This window comes from Giraffa tippelskirchi, chromosome X, assembly GCF_054371585.1.
Source record: "Giraffa tippelskirchi isolate mGirTip1 chromosome X, T2T-mGirTip1v1.2.pri, whole genome shotgun sequence".
Taxonomy (NCBI): Eukaryota; Metazoa; Chordata; class Mammalia; order Artiodactyla; family Giraffidae; genus Giraffa; species Giraffa tippelskirchi.
Window position 1 is genome coordinate 152,887,655 of NC_137289.1, and position 18,419 is coordinate 152,906,073.

Genomic DNA, 18,419 nt, shown 5'->3' on the forward strand with positions numbered 1-18,419 from the left:
CTTCTCCAACATTTCCCTTATAAGTGGTATTATATGGTATTTATCTTTCTCTGTCCGACTTATTTCACTCAGTATGACAATCTCTAGGTCCATCTACGTTGCTGAAGTTGGCATTTTATCTCATTCTTTTTAATGGCTCAGTAATATTCCATTGTATACAGGTACCACATCTTCTTTATGCATGCCACTGTCGATGGACATTTAGGTGGCTTCCACGTCCTGGCTATTGTAAATAGTACTGCAGTGAACTTTGGGGTGCGTGGATCTTTTGGGGCCATATTTCTGGATATATGCCCAGGAGTGGGATTGCCGGGTCACATGGTAGCTCTATTTTTTAATTTTTTTAAGGACCCTCCATGCTGTTGTCCACAGTGGCTGCACCAATTAACATTCCCACCAATAGTGCAGGAGGGCTCCCTTTTCTCCACACCCTCTCCAGCATTTACTGTTTGTAGACTTTTTGATGATGGCCATTCTGATTGGTATGACGTGATACCTCACTATAGTCTTGATTGGCATTTTTCTTATCATGAGCGATGTGGAGCATCTTTCATGTGTCTGTTGACCATCTGTATGTCTCCTTTGGAGAAACATCTGTTTAAATCTTCTGTCCATTTGGCATCTTGCTGGCTTTTTCTACGTAGACTTTTCTTCCATGGTCCTGGAAACAAACAGAGCTACATTCTTGGCCTTCCTAACAAATTAAGTGGGCTTTCCCTGGTGGCTCAGTAGATAAAGAATGTGCCTGTCAATGCAGGAGACCCAGGTTCGATCCCTGGGTCAGGAAGATCCCCTGGAGAAGGGAATGGCAACTCACTCCAGTATTCTTGAAGAATTCCGTGGACAGAGGAGCCTGGTGAGCTACAGTCCATGGGGTTGCAGAGTCAGACATGACTGAGATGGCCTTGAAGCTTACTTTTTCTTGGCATGTGGCAAAATGTGCACAGACTTGCCGGGTGGTCCAGTTAATGATACTTCCCCTTGCAAGGCAGGGGGTGCTGATTCCATCCCAGGCCAGGGAACTAAGATCCTTCATGTGGAGCAGACCAAAAAAAAAAAAAAAAAACCAGCAAGATTTGCACAAATCTCCATGCAGGGAACAGATCGGCCAAAGCTCAGAGCGTGATGTGTCCTCTTTGGTCGTGAGCCTCTGGCACGGACAGGAATCTCGCAGTCACAAGCAATTAATTCTTGCCGGCAGTGGCCCAAGGTTAATTTTCATGTCCTCCGTGATCTCTTGCCAGATCAGATACGTCTCCCTCCTTCAGGCTCTGCCTTATGGTTCTTGGCAGGACCTGGCTACGTGGAGCTTGGCATGCCCAGCCTCTTAACCATCCCTGGCAGCCAGTTTCTTGTGGCTGATGGATATGGACCCCCCTCCCGCCCCTTTCCCTGGGGAGACCCGAGGATGCTGAGTAAAGCTGACACGTTCTGGTTGCCATGGAAGCTCAGAAGGCTCTCTTGTGCCCCCATGCTGATGGCGGGGGATGAGAGACACTCAAGACACACACGTTAAAAAAAAAAACAGCATTTGATCTGCAGCAACGTGGATGGACCTGGAGATCGTCATGCTGAGCAAACTAGGTCAGAGAGAGAAAGACAAACTCCGTATCATTCAGTCGCTCAGTCGCATCCGACTCTTTGTGACCCTGTGGACTGCAGCACGCCAGGCCTCCCTGTCCATCACCGCCTCCTGGAGCTCCTATGACTTATATGCAGAATCTAAACAGAAATGGTCCAAAGTAACGCATCTACAAAACAGAAACAGACTCTCAGACTTAGAGGGTGAACTTATGGTTACTCACGGGGAAGGATGGGAGCAAGTGTAGTTAGGGAGTTTGGGGTGGACTTGTTGTTCTTGTTCAGTGTTGTTCAGCTAAGTCGTGGCCAACTCTTTGCAACCCCATGAACTGCAGCACACCAGGCTTCCCTGCCCTTCACCATCTCCTGGAGCTGGCTCAAACTCAGGTCCATTGAGTCGGTGATGCCATCCAACCATCTCATCCTCTGTCGTCCCCTTCTCCCCCTCCCTTCAATCTTTCCCAGCATCAGGGTCTTTTCAAATGAGTCAGCTCTTCACATCAGGTGGCCAAAGGATTGGAGTTTCAGCTTCAGCATCAGCCCTTCCAATGAACACCCAGGACTGATTTCCTTTAGGATCGACTGGTTGGATCTCCTTGCAGTCCAACGGACTCTCAAGAGTCTTCCCCAACACCACAGTTCAAAAGCATCAATTCTTTGGTGCTCAGCTTTCTTTACGGTCCAGCTCTCACATCCATACATGACTACTGGGAAAACCATAGCCTTGACTAGACGGACCTTTGTTAGCAAAGTGATGTCTCTGCTTTTTAATATGCTGTCTAGGTTGGTCATAGCTTTTCTTCCAAGGAGCAAGTGTCTTTTGATTTCATGGCTGCAGGTACTGTCTGTAGCGATTTTGAAGCCCAAGAAAATAAAGCTCTCACTGCTTTCACTGTTTTCCCCTCTATTTGCTGTCCTTAGTCGCTCAGTCATGTCCGACTCTCCGTGATCCCATGGACTGTGCCCCGCCAGGCACCTCTTTCCATGGAATTCTCCAGGCCAGAATCCTGGAGTGGGTAGCCTTTCCCTTCTCCAGGGGATCTTCCCAACCCAGGGATCGAATCCAGGTCTCCCACACTGCAGGCAATTCTTTACCGTGTGAGCCACCAGGGAAGCCCCAGAAGCTGGAGTGGGTAGCATATCCCTTCTCCAGGGGATTTTCCCGACCCAGGAATCAAACAAGGTCTCCTGAATTGCAGGCAGATTCTTTACTAGCTGAGCTACCAGGGAAGCCCTGTATGTACTGTGGTATATGTTAATATAAAGATTTGTATTCTATAGTGTTATAGATATAATATAGATATTATAGATACCGTTATAGATATTATAGATATACTATTTGTTCATAAACAAATACTAATATATATGATATGCATGGGCTTTTGTACTTAATGCCATTTGTTACTTACTTATTTTTTAAACAGACTTTATGTTCTAGAGCCATTTTTGGCTCACAGCAAATATGAAGACACTTCCCATGTACAAGGGGCTTTTCTGGTGGCTCGGCTGGTAAATAATACACGTGCAATGCAGGAGATGTGGGTTCGATCCCTGGGTTGGGAAGATCCCCTGGAGAAGGGAAAGGCTGCCTACTCCAGTATTCTGGCCTGGAGAATCCCATGGACCATAGAGTCTATGGGGCCCCAAAGAGTCAGACACCACTGAGCGACTTTCACTTTCATCCGTGACCCTTGCCCCACCCTATACACTGTCTCCTCCATTATCAACACCCCCCAAACCAAAGGGCTAGATTTCTTAAAATTGATGGTTTTTTAATAAATATCTATTGTTGTCTATGCTGAGTCTTTGGTGCTCTGTGGGCCTCCTCTGTCTGTACGCAGTGAGAGGGCCTCCAATCTATGCGGTGAGTGGGGCCTCCTCTCTGGTGAGGGGGCCTCCTCTCTGTGCAGTGAGGAGGCTTCCCCTCTATGCGCTGAGAGGGCCTGGTCTCTATGCAGTGTGCGGGGCCTGCTCTCTAGCTTTGGGGCACAAACTTGTCTCTTCGGTGGCTTCTCTTCTGCAGACTCAGGCTCTAGAGTTCAGGCCAACAGCTGCGGTTCCCGGGCTCAGTGGCCCCGTGGCAAGTGTGATCTTCCTGGACCAGTGATCGAACCCACGTCCTTTGCTTTGCAAGACAGATTCTTAACCACTGGACCTGCCCGGAAGCCCCTATTAACGGATGATTCGACATTGGTTCTGCATGTATTAATGATCGCTTATAGTGAACAGTGTCGGATTCGTGATCTCTGAAGAAGATTTAGCTTCGGGACTAGGGACCAGGCTCGATCACTCAAGAGCTCTTGTGTGGCAAAAGTTTTATTGCAATGAAAAGGGTCAGAGAAGGCTTCTGACATCAGAAGGGGTTCGGAGAGCGCCCCCTCCCTAGTCTTAGCAACGGAGTTATGTATCTTTTTAATCGGTTATACAATAAATCAAAAGCATGTCTCAAGGTTGTAAAGACCTTACTAGACCCAGTCCCACAATTTACATTTTAAGGTAACAGCATTAGAGCTTAACAATAGAAAGATGTTACCAGACACACTCCCGTGATATACATTCTAAGATAACGGGATTAGTCAGAAGGTTTTCAGGAAGGAGAAACTGTCCTCAACCAGGATATACTGTCATTATATAATCCCTAGTACAGAGTTTAAGCTGAGTAGTTTTGTTGTATAATCATCAGTTAAAGGAAAAAAACTTATATGACTAAGACTAACGAAGCTCAATTCAGTTCAGTCGCTCAGTGATGTCCGACTCTGCGACCCCATGGACTGCAGCTCAGCAGGCCTCCCTGTCCATCACCAACTCCCAGAGTTTGCTCAAACTCATGTCCATCGAGTCAGTGATGCCAGGGAATGTAGGCTAAGGAATGTAGAGAAAAAAAAAAAAAACAACAAAAAATGTTTTTGTCCTTTCCTCCCCCTTGAGAATTCCAGACCCCTGTGTCTTTTTCAAGAGCCCCAGACCCCTCCCTCCTCCTCAGAGACTCAGGACTTCTCATCAACCTGCCTAGGAATTGACTCTCATTAGTATGAGACTTGGAGGATGTTGAGTTGTGTCCACCACCTACCAGCTTCCATTAGATGCCTGTTCCGTTGTCCCACTGCACACTCTGGACAGGGTTGGCTGAAACCAACTGCTTCTTCTCTAATTAGCTCAGTCTCTCTACACACCCAGGAAAATATGATTAACTCGATTCCCGCTTATTAAGTCTCAGTCATGTTTCCATCTGCCTTCAGTACAACTGAGCCAGGTTCCGTTAATCAGACTTTTGGGTGTTCCCCAGCTCTGCAATTAAGCAGCTCTGGGCAGACTCTTGGTTTGCATTCAACAGATGGCTGGTTGTATCCCTGGAGTGAGAGATGAGCCTAGATTTCAGTTTTGTTGTTTTTTGTAAATTGGAGTACAATTGATTTACAATGTTGCGTTAGTTTCTGCTGTATGGCAAAGTGATTCAGCGATCAGTTCAGTCGCTCAGTCGTGTCCGACTCTTTGCGACCCCATGGACTGCAGCACGCCAGGCCTCCCTGTCCATCACCAACCCCTGGAGTTACTCAAACTCACGTCCATTGAGTCAGCGATGCCATCCAACCATCTCGTCCTCTGTCGTCCCCTTCTCCTCCTGCCTTCAATCTTTCCCAGCATCAGGGTCTTTTCCAATGAGTCAGGTCTTCGCATCAGGTGGCCAAAGGATTGGAGTTTCAGCTTCAGTATCAGTCCTTCCAATGAATATTCAGGACTGATCTCCTTTAGGATGGACTGGTTGGATCTCCTTGCAGTCCAAGGGACTCTCAAGAGTCTTCTCCAACACCACAGTTCAAGAGCATCAATTCTTTGCACTCAGCTTTCTTTATAGTCCAACTCTCACATCCATACGTGACTACTGGAAAAAACTATAGCTTTGACTAGATGGACCCTTTTTGGCAAAGTGATGTCTCTGCTTTTTAATATGCTGTCTCGATTGGTCATAGCTTTTCTTCTAAGGAGCAAGCGTCTTTTAATTTCATGGCTGCAGTCGCCATCTGTAGTGATTTTGGATACGTATATGAGAATTGGACTATTTTAATAGAAAGCCTTCCTCAGTGATTCAGCCATACATATACATATACCCCCTCCGTCTTGAGCCTCCCTCCGGCCCCTCTATCCCAATCCTCTAGGTCATCACGGAGCACCTACGGAGCTGTGGATCTCACTGTTTTAATTCTCAGGCAGCCTTACGTTTTGTGCCATGAAGATTGTGCGGCAAAGATGCCTTGCGATAGCCCCATCGGAAGCACTGTCCTTAGGAGGAAGCATAGTAGAAGCTATTAATGTTCCTCACTTCCTTTCCTAGGTTGAAAGGAAGTGTTTCAGACTCTCCCTAGCCTGTGTTGTCTTTTAGTCACTAAGTCATGTCCAGCTCTTTTGTGACCCCCTGGACTGTAGCCCACCGGGCTCCTCTGTCCATGGGATTCTCCAGGCAAGAATACTGGAGTCGGTTGCCATACTCTCCTCCAGGGGATCTTCCCGACCCAGGGAGCGAACCCTCATCTCCTCTTTGGCAGGCAGATTCTTTACCTGCTTAGCCACCTGGGAAGTGAGAAACAGTTTATTTCGTTGTCCCCCTCTACGTAACCATTTACGGACAAAGAAAGTCAGCTGGACACCTCTCTTCTCCCTTTCTGACCCTGCCCTTATCCAAGCCTGATGGTTGGCAGTCACTCATTCCAGAGGGCTCTGCATCCCAGAGATTGCATCCTAACAGGTCAAATCACTGAGCTAATCTTTCCCCTCAGTGACTACCTCTCTGAGTTTTACCATCTCCCGGAGTTTGCTCGAACTCATGCCTTCCTGAATCAGCGATGCCGTCCAAGCATCTCATCCTCTGATGCCCTCTTGTCCTCTAGTCCTCAGTCTTTCCCAGTCTCAGGGTCTTTTCCAATGAGTCCTGGAAAAACCAGGAGTGAGCTTGAAAACTCCCCGTGGAGGAAGCCCTTTTTGAAGCAATACCTTTGTGGAGAAGGTCAAATGTTGTCCGCATTCCCATGAGGCTGCCCGAGAAGGAGGTGCCTTGGTGCCAATCGCCAGAGGCTGAGTTGAGCTCGACGATGTGGTCCATCCTGGTCCTTGTGATCCATCATTCCTCTGCAGCGGGAGATTGCTACAGCCAAGTTTTCGCTCGAGATCATCTCCCCTCTCTGGGTCTCCAGGTTCTTTCTTCTTAGAGCCTCAGCCTTGACTGGGAGCCTGGAGTTCTGCTGACTGGACTGTGTCTTTATGCCTCTCAGTCCCCAAGGCTGGGGAAGTTCCTCATATATCATGCTCGCTTGTTAAATGGATGCATAGGTAGATGAATGGATGGTGAGGGGATGGGTAGGTGGATGGATGGATGGATGGTTAGATGGATTTGTGTATTTTTGGATGGATGCATGAATGAATGCATGATGAATGGATGCATGGATGAGTGAATGATGGATGGATAAATAGATGGATGGATGGTGAGTGGTTGGGTAGGTGGATGGATGGATGGCTGGTTAGATGGATTTGTGGATGGATTTGTAAGTGAATACATGATGAATGGATGGTGAATGAATGCATGGATGGATAAATAGATGAATGAATGGCAAGTGGTTGGGTTTGTGGACGACGGCTCATTTCAGTGGCACCAGCCTCTCGCCTCATCTTCCGGAGTTTTCCTGCCCGAGGTTTCCAGCAGGCTCCATCCACTTTGAACAGACGCCTGACCGTGCCACCTTGGCAGTCTGGGCCATTCGTCTGCTTGAATGGCCCTTTGGACCCGTGGAGTCTCCGGCTGGCCTTGTTGAGTCCCTGATGTCAGCTCAGCCATCCTTCCAGGTTCACTAACGTTTGGGTCTCAGGGTCTAGCTTGGCCAACAATACCCTGCCCAGCCCTCATTAATGAGGCCACAGTGCAACCGGCCACCACAGCAGCTCAAATATTGACATATTTGGAGCCTTTGATATTCTGTTGCCCCTCCATGGATCCCATAGGCAAGGGAAGACTTCAGTCCCATGCAGCCATGTCTGATCTGAGCAACCATGTCTGATCTAAGCAACGATGTCTGACCTAAGCAACGATGTCTGATCTGAGCAACCATGTCTGATCTGAGCAACCATGTCTGATCTGAGCAACCATATCTGATCTGAGCAGCCATGTCTGATCTGAGCAGCCATGTCTGATCTAAGCAACAGCATTGTTTTTAAATTTCTCTTCCAACACTGTTTTCTCAGCACGTTTTCCTAGCATAGTTTGGCTGGACCCTTTCCCTGACTTCTATTTGAGTTCAGAGTCACAGGTGCACACCCTACTTCTGGAGTGGGGAGCCTTTCCCTTCTCCAGGGGATCTTCCCAACCCAAGGATCGAACCCAGGTCTCCCTCATGGCAGGCAGATTCTTTACCAGCTGAGCCACCAGGGAAGCCCAAGAAGACTAGAGTGGGTAGATCCCCTTCTCCAGGGGAATCTTCAAGATCCAGGAACTGAACCAGGGTCTCCTGCATTGCAGGCGGATTCTTTACCAGCTGAGCTACCAGGGAAGCCCTACTTCTAAAGCTACTGTTTAAAAATGAGCGCATGGTGCCACAGGAGTGTTTTGCCTTTAATGTGGCCACACCACAGTTGGCTCACGCTTAATCCCGTTGTCTTTCTTAGAAGGGCACAGTAACAGAAATGATCATTTCTCTGCCTCTGACTGTTCAGGACAGTCAGTTCCTCCAGAGAGAAACCAGTATTTGTTGAAAGGAACGTCAAGGAGAGAAAGAGACCTTATTGTTTCAATATCCGTTAATTGATTCCCAAGGAACCACGCTGTGACGCACAACAAATGAGCGTAGGCAGACGAAACTGCCCTGAAAATCACGTAGGAGGCTCAAGCCAGACCGATCTGTTTTGAGGCCACTTAGAGGCTGTCTCACAAGGACATTGGATCATCACTTTTCCTTGTTTTCAGGCCACCGAGGATGCTCCACTGCCTGGAGGAAAACATCCGTCAGATGACTGTCCTTCTGAGACGAAGAGAAGAGGAAAACAGTCATTTCAGGTCAGTTGAAAAGGCCCTGATGACTCGCCACGGGGATTCAGAATCTCTTGGATGATGGTGGCGCTGCTGCTGATGATGGGGATACTGATGTCGATAGGATGAAGGTGATGGTAATGATGCTGATGGTGATAAGAGGATGGAGGTGATGGTAATGATGATACAATAGTGGTGATGATGTCATGTGATGTAATGATGATGATGCTGGTGATGATGTTAGCAATGGTGATGATGGCGATGGTGACGATGATGATGGAAATGATGATGGTGGTGGTTATAATAGGATGAAGGTGATGGTGTTGATGATACAACAGTGGTGATGATGTCAGGTGGTGGTGATGACAATAGTGATGTTGGTGATGATGAGATGAAGGTGATAGTGCTGATGATGACATGATCATGATGGGTGTTGATGGTGACATGATGAGCTGATGGTGATGGTGATAATAGAATAAAGCAGATGGTGTTGGTGATGATGGTGGTGGTTATAATAGGATGAACATGATGGTGCCGATGATGACATGATCATGATGCTGATGATGATGTTAGCGATGGTGACGATGACGATGGAAATGATGATGGTGGTGGTTATAACAGGATGAAGGTGGTGGTGTTGATGATACAATAGTGGTGATGATGTCATGTGATAGTGACGATGATGATCTTGGTGATGAAGGGATAAAGGTGATGGTGTTGATGGTGACACAATCCTGTTGATGCTGGTGATGATGGGATGAAGGTGATGGTGCGGACGATGACATGATGATGGTGACGTTAGTGATGATGGTATCGACAGTGACTTGATAATGAGGATGGTGGCGACGATGATGGTGATGGTGATAATAGGATGAAGAGGATGGTTTGCTCACACAATAATGGCCGCGATGTTCACATGTTAGTGATGATGATAATGTTTTCGCTAATAAGCTATGAGGCTCAGAACATAAGATCACGCAGACTTTACTTTGGATTATCATGCAGGATCTCCTTCTTCTTGGTCCTTATTGAACATGACTTAAGGCTATCTTTGGTAGTAGCACGTGGGGATCTTTAATTATGACAAGCTAACTCTCAGTTGCAGCCTGTGGGATCTGGTTCCCTGGCCTGGGATCAAACCTGGGCCCCCTGCATTGGGAGCATAGAGTCTTAGTCACTGGACCACCAGGAAAGTCCCCCCCCAAAAAAAATAAAAAAATGAAAAGTGTGTTCTGGCTCCTTCAAGTTTCCCACCTTGCGTTCTCTCTTGCTTTTTTATTTTTAAGTATCTCATTTTAGCCCTAGTGCTTGTGTTAACTTTGTATGTCGACTTGTCTTGGCCATCGTGTAGGGCTGTGTGGTCAGACGTTATTCTGGATGTTTCTGGGCGAGTGTTTAATGGATGAGATTAGCCTTTAAATTGTTGGACTTTGAGTAGAGCAGATTGCCCCCTCCCCATAACATGGGTGGGCCTGGTCAAATCGGTTGAAGGCATGAGTAGCACAAAAGAGTGCTGTCTCCAGAGAAAGGTGGGATTTGTAAGCGGTTGTCCTTTGGACTTGAGCTGCAATATCATCTCTTTCCTGGGTCTCCAGCCTGCTGGTCTACCCTGCAGATTTTGGACTTGCCAGCTTCTGTAACTGCATGTAATTGCATGAGTCAATTCCTTAAAAAATATCTCTCTCTATATATGTGTGTGTGTGTGTGTGTACATATATATATTGTTGTTCTTCAGTTGCCAAGTCATGCCTGACTCTTTGCGACCCCATGGACGGCAGCACACCAGGCTTCCCTGTCCTTCACCATCTCCCAGAGTTTGCCCAAGTTCATGTCCATTGAGTAGGTGATGCCATCCAACCATATCCTCTGTCACCCTCTTCTCCTGCCTTAAATCTTGCTGAGCATCAGGGTGTTTATACAGGGGCTTCCCAGGTGGTAAAGAACATGCCCGCCAATACAGGAGATATGAGAGATGCAGGTTTGATCCCTGGGTGGGGAAGATCCCCCTGGAGGACGGCATGGGAACCCACTCCAATATTCTTGCCTGAAGAATCCCACAGACAGAGGAGCCCAGGGGGCTACAAAGGGTTGCAAAGAGTCAGAAACAGCTGAAGCAACTTAGCATGCACTCATGCATATATAAACACAGAAAAACATATATATACACATATATACACTCACATGCATACATACACACATATATATGTATACATACAGATACATCTATACACACATACAAATACTGCATATATACATATACTGTATACATACATACACACATATACACGATATACATATATACATATATACAAACATACATATGGTGTATATACACATATATACATATATACATACATATACTGTATGTACACACATGTATACATGTGTGTACTGTATATACACATATATACATATCCATACATATACTGTAGGTACACATATGCATATACATACATACACACATATGCTGTATATGCACGTACATATATACATATACACATACTGTATATACATATATATGTATACATACATATACTGTATATACGCACACTATACATATGTATACTGTATGTATACACACATATATGTATACACACATATACTGTATACACATATACACATATTGTGTATATATATACATATATGTATACATACATATACTGTATATACACACATATACATATGTATACTGTATACACACATGCATATATACATATATACACATGCACATTCTGTTCATTTCATTTCTCTGGTGAACCCTAATGCAATCATTTCAACATGAATATTAAAATAAAACATTTCCCACGCACAATCTAATTGCCCCACCATTCTGAGTCTTTTCTTTAGTAATTGATGTGCAAACGTGTTGGTAATTATAGTGTTCTAATATTTAATCTGATATTCATTCATGAAAATTTTATGTATGGCTTTCCCCATTAGCTGTGCTGACAGCCTAGCATTTTATCAAATGCGACATGCAGTATATCCAGCCTCCTATAAAACTGTGCTGTGGTAGCCATCTTTGCGCTTTCCTCCTCCTCATGATTGTGTTATTTGCTCAGAATAAACCCGATTAACAGCACTTGCGGGTCACACGGTGTGGACATTTTGCATTTTGTTGACACCAACTGTCTCTGTCCCTTTCTTTTCCGCTTCTAAAAATCAAGCTATGCCTTTGGAAGTGGAGTCGCCCCATGAAATTACAAGTTAAGTGTTAGTCACTCAGTCGTTTCTGAGTCTTTGTGACCCCATGGACTGTAGCCCACCAGGCTCCTCTGTCCATGGGATTCTCCAGGCAAGAATACGGGAGTGGGTAGCTATTTGCTTCTCCAGGGGATCTTCCCGAACCAGGGATCGAACCTGGGTCTCCTGCACTGCAGGCAGGTTCTTTACCATCTGAGCCACCAGGGAAGGCCTTAAATTACAAGGCACCAGTTAAATTTGAATTTTTTTAGCTTTTATATTTTATTTTAAAAAAATTTGTTTATATATTTGGCTGTGCTGGTGTTAATTGCAGCACATGGAATCTTTAGTTGCAGCATGCGGGATCCGGTTCCCTGACCAGCAGTCAAGCTTGAGCTCCCTTCACTGGAAGGATAGAATCCACCATTGGACTACCAGGGAAGTCCCTGAACTTTTTATATAAATAACTTTTTTTTAGTATAAGTACGTATCTAATATTGCATAATAAACAATACACAGTAGCTTAATATACATAGATCCCATGGAATATTTGAGACAAATAGTGCATCTAGTGGGCTTCCGCGGTGGCCCAGATGGTAAATAATCTGCCTGCCAGAGCAGGAGACCTGGGTTCAATTCCTGAGTCAGGAAGATCCCCTTCTCCAGTTCATTTAGCATAAGTATGTCCCATGCAATATTTGAGACAGGTAACTTATTTAGTGTAAGTATGTCTCATGTGATATTTGAGATGAATAGTTTACTTACTGTAAGTGTATCCCATGCAGTATTTGAAGTAGTTTATTTAGTATATCTCATGCAATATTTGAGACAAATAGGTAATTTACTGTAAGTATGTCTCAGGCAATATTTGAGACAAGTAGTTAATTTAGTACAAGTATGTCTCATGTGATATCTGAGGGAAATAGTTCAGTGTAAGTATGTCCTATGCAATATTTGAGACAGTTTATTTAGTATAAGCATGTGTCATGCAATATTTGAGGCAAATAGTTTATTTAGTATAAGTGTATCCCATGTCATATTTGAGACAAGTAGTTTATTTACTAAAAGTATGTCCCATGCTATGGTTGTAACGTACTTACACTAAAGAACACATATTGGTTTTTTATCTGAAATTCAAATGTAACTATGAGTTTTGTGTCTGGATTTGCTAAAGCCACCAACCGTGTTGGAAACATTTGTCTAAGACTTAGAACCAGGCCGATGAAGCTATTAGAATCAGAATATTCCTTACTGTTCAGCATTTTGCAATCTGACCTTCGATGGGACCACCAGAGTGAATAAACTGAAGCGCTTACATTTTTTTGAGTGCCACTGGGAACCCCTCAAGGAAGCGTAGACCAATAACTCGGGAATATATAGTGAGTGTGGGTGTGTATCAAGCCGGGAAAGCGTCAACCAAGACTGCTTAGCTTAAAAGAAAGAAGTATAGCTATATTTAACATGGAGAACCAACCAGGACCTGCTGGACAGCACAGGGAACTCTGCTCAATGTCACATGGCTGCCTGGATGGGAGGGGAGTTTGGGGGAGAAGGGATACTTGTAATTCCAACTAGGTTCCTCTATCTGCATCTATGTTAAGCCTCTTGTGTTCTTATCCACCATATAGCTGCTGGAAAACTCCCCTGGACTCTTATAAGAGACTAAAGGTGAAAAAAACAAATATCCTCAGTATTATTCAGTTCAGTTCCGTTCAGTCGCTCAGTCGTGTCCGACCCTTTGCGACCCCATGGACCGCAGCACACCAGGCCTCCCTGTCCATCACCAACTCCCAGAGTTTGCTCAGACTCATGTCCATCGAGTCGGTGATGCCGTCCAACCATCTCATCCTCTGCCGTCCCCTTCTCCTCCCGTCTTCAATCTCTCCCAGCATCAGGGTCTTTTCCAATGAGTCAGCTCTTCGCATCAGGTGGCCAAAGGATTGGAGGGAAATGTCTCACTAGACTGCTGACCTTGACAAGGACATGAAAACCTTTGTCTTCTGTTTCGAGGGATATCAGAGGACAAATCAAAAATGTGCCTCAAGTTTGACCAGTTGACCGACTATTCTCTGAAAAACAGTGGCTTCAGAGGTGTTCCCTGTGTTCACGCTGCCTTCGAGATCCTAGCCTGAGCCTCTGTCATCCATCACTCCTGAGATGCTTGTAGTGAGAGTCTTTACAAATACACGCACCCAGCATTTTTCAGTGTGTTTCAGCAGGAATGTTGGGTCAAGTGAGCTAATCTACCATGTTACCAGAAATAGCAGGCATATTAAAGGAGTGCAGCATGACAGATTAGGAAGACGAGAAGAACATCAGAATTAAGGATTTAAGTTATGCAACAGAAGGAAAATTTCATGGGTGTGTAACAAAGTCCATATCCACAAAACAGAAATGACCTTTGAAACTATCAGTACCGTCTTGCCAGATTCCACATATATGTGCGTTAATATATGGTACTTGTTTTATCTTTCTGACTTGCTTTAGTCTGTATAATAGGGCTCGTTTGCAGAGGAATGGAGATCCAGAGTTGTGGGCACAGTGGGAGAAGGAGAACGTGAAAGTGAGAGTCGCTCAGTCATGTCTGACTCTTTGCGACCCTGTGGACTATACACAGTCCATGGGATTCTGCAGGCAAGAGTACTGGAGTGGGTAGACTTTCCCTTCTCCAGGGGAATCTTCCCAACCCAGGGATGGAACCCAGCTCTCCCACATTGCAGGCAGATTCTTTACCAGCCGAGCCACCAGGGAAGCCCAAGAATCCTGGAGCGGGTAGCCTGTCCCTTCTCCAGCGGATCTTCCCGACCCAGGAATCGAACCGGGGTCTCCCGCATGGCAGGCGGAGTCTTTACCAGCTGAGCCACCAGGGAAGCCCAAGAATACTGGAGTGGGTCGCCTATCCCTCCTCCAGGGGATCTTCCCAACCCAGGAATCGAACCGGGGTCTCCCGCATGGCAGGCGGAGTCTTTACCGACCGAGTTAGGGGACAAAAGGAGACAATAGCATGGAAACAAATACACTACCATTCATAAAAGTAGATAGCCAGCGCACATCTGCTCTATGACTCAGGGAACTCAAACCGGTCATCTGAGACAACCTGGAGTGTTGGGATGGGGAGAGAGGTGGCAGGGAGGTTCAAGAGGGAGGGGACGTAGGTATGTTTATGGCTGGTTCGTGCTGGTGCATGGCAGAGACCCACACAGTACTGTAAAGCAGTTATCCTGCAGTGAAAAATAAATAACTCAACTATGAGCTCAGAAAGAAAAAAAAAAAATTCCAAATAGTAGAAATAGGTCAACCATATTCGGGGCCATCCTGTCACGAAGATAACATTTGAAAACAAGAATATTCGCAGAGAAACGCGATCGTCCAACTGGAATGTTTTTACTGAAATGCAGTTGATGGTCAATGCTGTGCCAAGGTCCGCTGTAGAGCAAAGTCCTTCCGTTATACACACACTGCTGCTGCTGCTAAGTCGCTTCAGTCGCGTCCGACTCTATGCGACCCCATAGACGGCAGCCCGCTAGGCTCCGCCGTCCCTGGGATTCTCCAGGCAAGAACACTGGAGTGGGTTGCCGTTTCCTTCTCCAGTGCATTAAAGGGAAAAGTGAAAGTGAAGTCGCTCAGTCGTCCGACTCTTAGTGACCCCGTGCACTGTAGCCTACCAGGCTCCTCCGTCCATGGGATTTTCCAGGCAAGAGTACTGGAGTGGGTAGCCTTTCCCTTCTCCAGGGGATCTTCCCATCCCAGGGATCGAACCCAGGTCTCCCACATTGCAAATGGATTCTTTACCAGCTGAGCCATCAGGGAAGCCCAAGAATACTGGAGTGGGCAGCCTTTCCCTCCTCCAGGGGCTCTTCCTGACCCAGGAATCGAACCGGGATCTCCTTCATTGCAGGCGATTCTTTACCATCAGAGCCACCAGGGAAACCCTTAGACCTCTAGAAAGCATATGAAAAAAGAACATTAAAGTGCACATACCGCAAATCAACCCCCAATCAACCTCAAAACAGTACCCGCATCACAAAAATCAGTGTGACTGACAGAGGTTTATACAAATATTTTTGAAAAATAGGATAAAAGGGGTGCTTCTAGGGAAAATATACATTACCACAGTTAGAAAAACAAAGTAAGCGTCAGTATATCAGCTTTAAGGAAGAGGTTCAGTAAGAGCTATCAGCATAAAAATGTTCAAGGTCACAGAATTCTGAACCAGTTCTCTGAAACCTGCGAGTCATTCTCAAGGTATTTATATTATTCAGAGACCGGGTTGAGGAGGAATGCTTCCAAGTGATTTGTGAGAGACATCTCAGAATCATTCTGAAATTTGATTTAGAAAGCACACTGAGGTCTATATGCTATCATGTAAAATAGTCAGCTGGTGGGAAGCTGCTGTATAGCATGAGGAGCTCAGCTCGGGGCTCTGGGATGACCTAGAGGGGTGGGTGGGGGTCGGAGGGAGGCTCAAGAGGGAGGGGATATAGGTATACACGTGGCTGATTCACGTTGCCATACAGCAGACACGAACAGCACTGTAAAGCAGTTTTACCCCAATACAAATTTATCTTTAAATTTTAAAAAAGAAAAAAAGAGTAGTACAAGGCAAAGAGACTCCAAAGTGATGTGAATATGATTGCAAATAATGAGCAAATCGATGCAGCAGATAGAGTATTCACTACACCAGAGGGATAATACACACGGCAAGGTGAGGTTAATGTTAGGCATTGCTGTGCTGTGGTAAGTCGTTTCGGCCGTGTCCGACTCTTTGCGACCCCATGGACTGTAGTTCACAGGCTTCTCCATCCACGGGATGCTCCAGGCAAGAACACTGGAGTGGGTTGCCATGCCCTCCTCCAGAGGATTGTCCTGACTTAGGGATCGAACCCAGGTCTCCTGCATTGCAGGCAGATTCTTTACCATCTGAGCCACCTGGGAAGCTATTTACACCCTTTGTAAAGAAAGCTGAGCGCCAAAGAATTTATATTTTTGAACTATGGTGCTGGAGAAGACTCAAGACTCTTGAGAGTCCCTTGGACTGCAAAGACATCAAACCTGTCCATCCTAAAGGAAATTAACCCTGAATATTCACTGGAAGGACTGATGCTGAAGCTCCAATCCTTTGGCCACCTGATGCTAAGAGCAGACTCACTGGAAAAGACCCCGATGCTGGGAAAGATTGAAGGCAGGAGGAGAAGGGGACGGCAGAGGATGAGATGGTTGGATGGCATCACTGATTCGATGGACATGAGTTTGAGCAGGCTCCGGGTGATGGTGTCCACAGGGTCGCAAAGAATCAGACACAAGTTAGTGAGTGAACAACAAATTTTCTCAATGGACACATTTTCGTATTGGTTTCAAGTGAAACGCTCAGACTGATCAGCATATCCAAGAACTGCTCAGCCTGCAGGGACTAAACTGCTTTCACATATGTTTCATGGCTCCTGTATTAAAAGAGAACCTGAAAGTAAGAAGGTCCACCTCCCCACCATCACTTAACCCAGAGACCGAAATCCCCATCGCGTGCAAATAATGAGAGGTGGCTGTGCAAACAGGTATACGTCTGGATATGTAATCAACAGCCAGCTCCTCTTGCTTTGTGTTTTTTGCTGTTTTTTTTTTTTTTTTTTGCGGGGGGGTAGATTTTGCGTCTCATCATGATTGACACAACAATGGAGAAGCAATGTGAATCAAGGCGTTCTCTGCGCTAGATGGAGAGAAAATTGCATATTCTGTGACACATGCCACCAAGCCCCTACTATTTCCACTGAGCCCATGGCTAATTGTCTGCCATGAGCCTTTGGGTTAATTTATGCACACCTACCCCTCATGGCCCAGAAGCAAAAGAATAGTGCACAACACCAGGGCCGCGGAAACAAGTAATTTTAGCTGTTGGTCGATGCCTCCCCGATGAGAGAAAGCCTTTGCGAGTTGAGTCTCATCATCCACGCAAGTGTGGAGATCGGAGACGAAGCATTTGGTTCTGAGTTTGCGCTGCGTGCCCAGCCAGACATGTGCGCGCAGGGGTCACGATGTTCATTGCTGGGGTGCTTGTTTCCCCAAGCTGGTACCCACGGCACGTCTCCAAAGAAACTTACCCTATTTTTTTTTTTAAATAAACTCTCTTTCTTTGCGTTTATCATGTTAAAATACCATTTATGAGGCTTGTCTCCTAAAGATAATTCTTGGCTGTATTTTGGTCGCTGTTGCTTCCTTGGCGATTTTTCTGGGGGAGGGAAGGATGAGATTAGATTTCCTCAATCAGACGTTGCTGATTTCACCCATCCACCCCTGGCTCTTGTCTCGAGGTTTCAGATCCCAGCTTCATCCCTGGCTACCCTCGGAAAGAATTCTGTGCTATTTCCTCCTTTCCTCACAAACCCGAGTAAAGCTGGGAATGTCAGGCGCAGGTCTTGGCGTGTGTCCGTGGAGCTTTGCAGACAGGAAACCATTTTCCACATCGCCTCCTTTGGATGGAAATGGAGATGCGTGAAGATCACTGGGAACCAAGGCTAACTTGTTGAAACAGAGAAGACTGTTGATGATGCCAGCAATCCTTTGATCTCATCCAGCAGAGATGCCCACGGGTAATAACAAACATCTGTGTAGTCTAGACTATGGTTTTCCCAGTAGTCATGTGTGGATG

At 45.9% G+C, this 18,419-nt stretch overlaps 1 protein-coding gene across 7 annotated transcripts in view; it reads left to right on the plus strand.

The window, feature by feature from the left end:
• Positions 1-18,419, plus strand: part of LOC145536416 (polyprenol dehydrogenase-like) — a 264,105-nt gene that overhangs the window by 170,390 nt on the left and 75,296 nt on the right. For 5 of the 7 annotated variants that reach the window (XR_014075831.1, XR_014075832.1, XR_014075834.1 and 2 more), the window contains one exon: positions 8,531-8,620. The exons of the other annotated variants lie outside the window; for them this stretch is intronic. The gene's annotated coding sequence lies outside the window, so the exon portion shown is untranslated. The remainder of the gene's footprint in view (positions 1-8,530; positions 8,621-18,419) is intronic. 7 annotated transcript variants of the gene reach the window in all.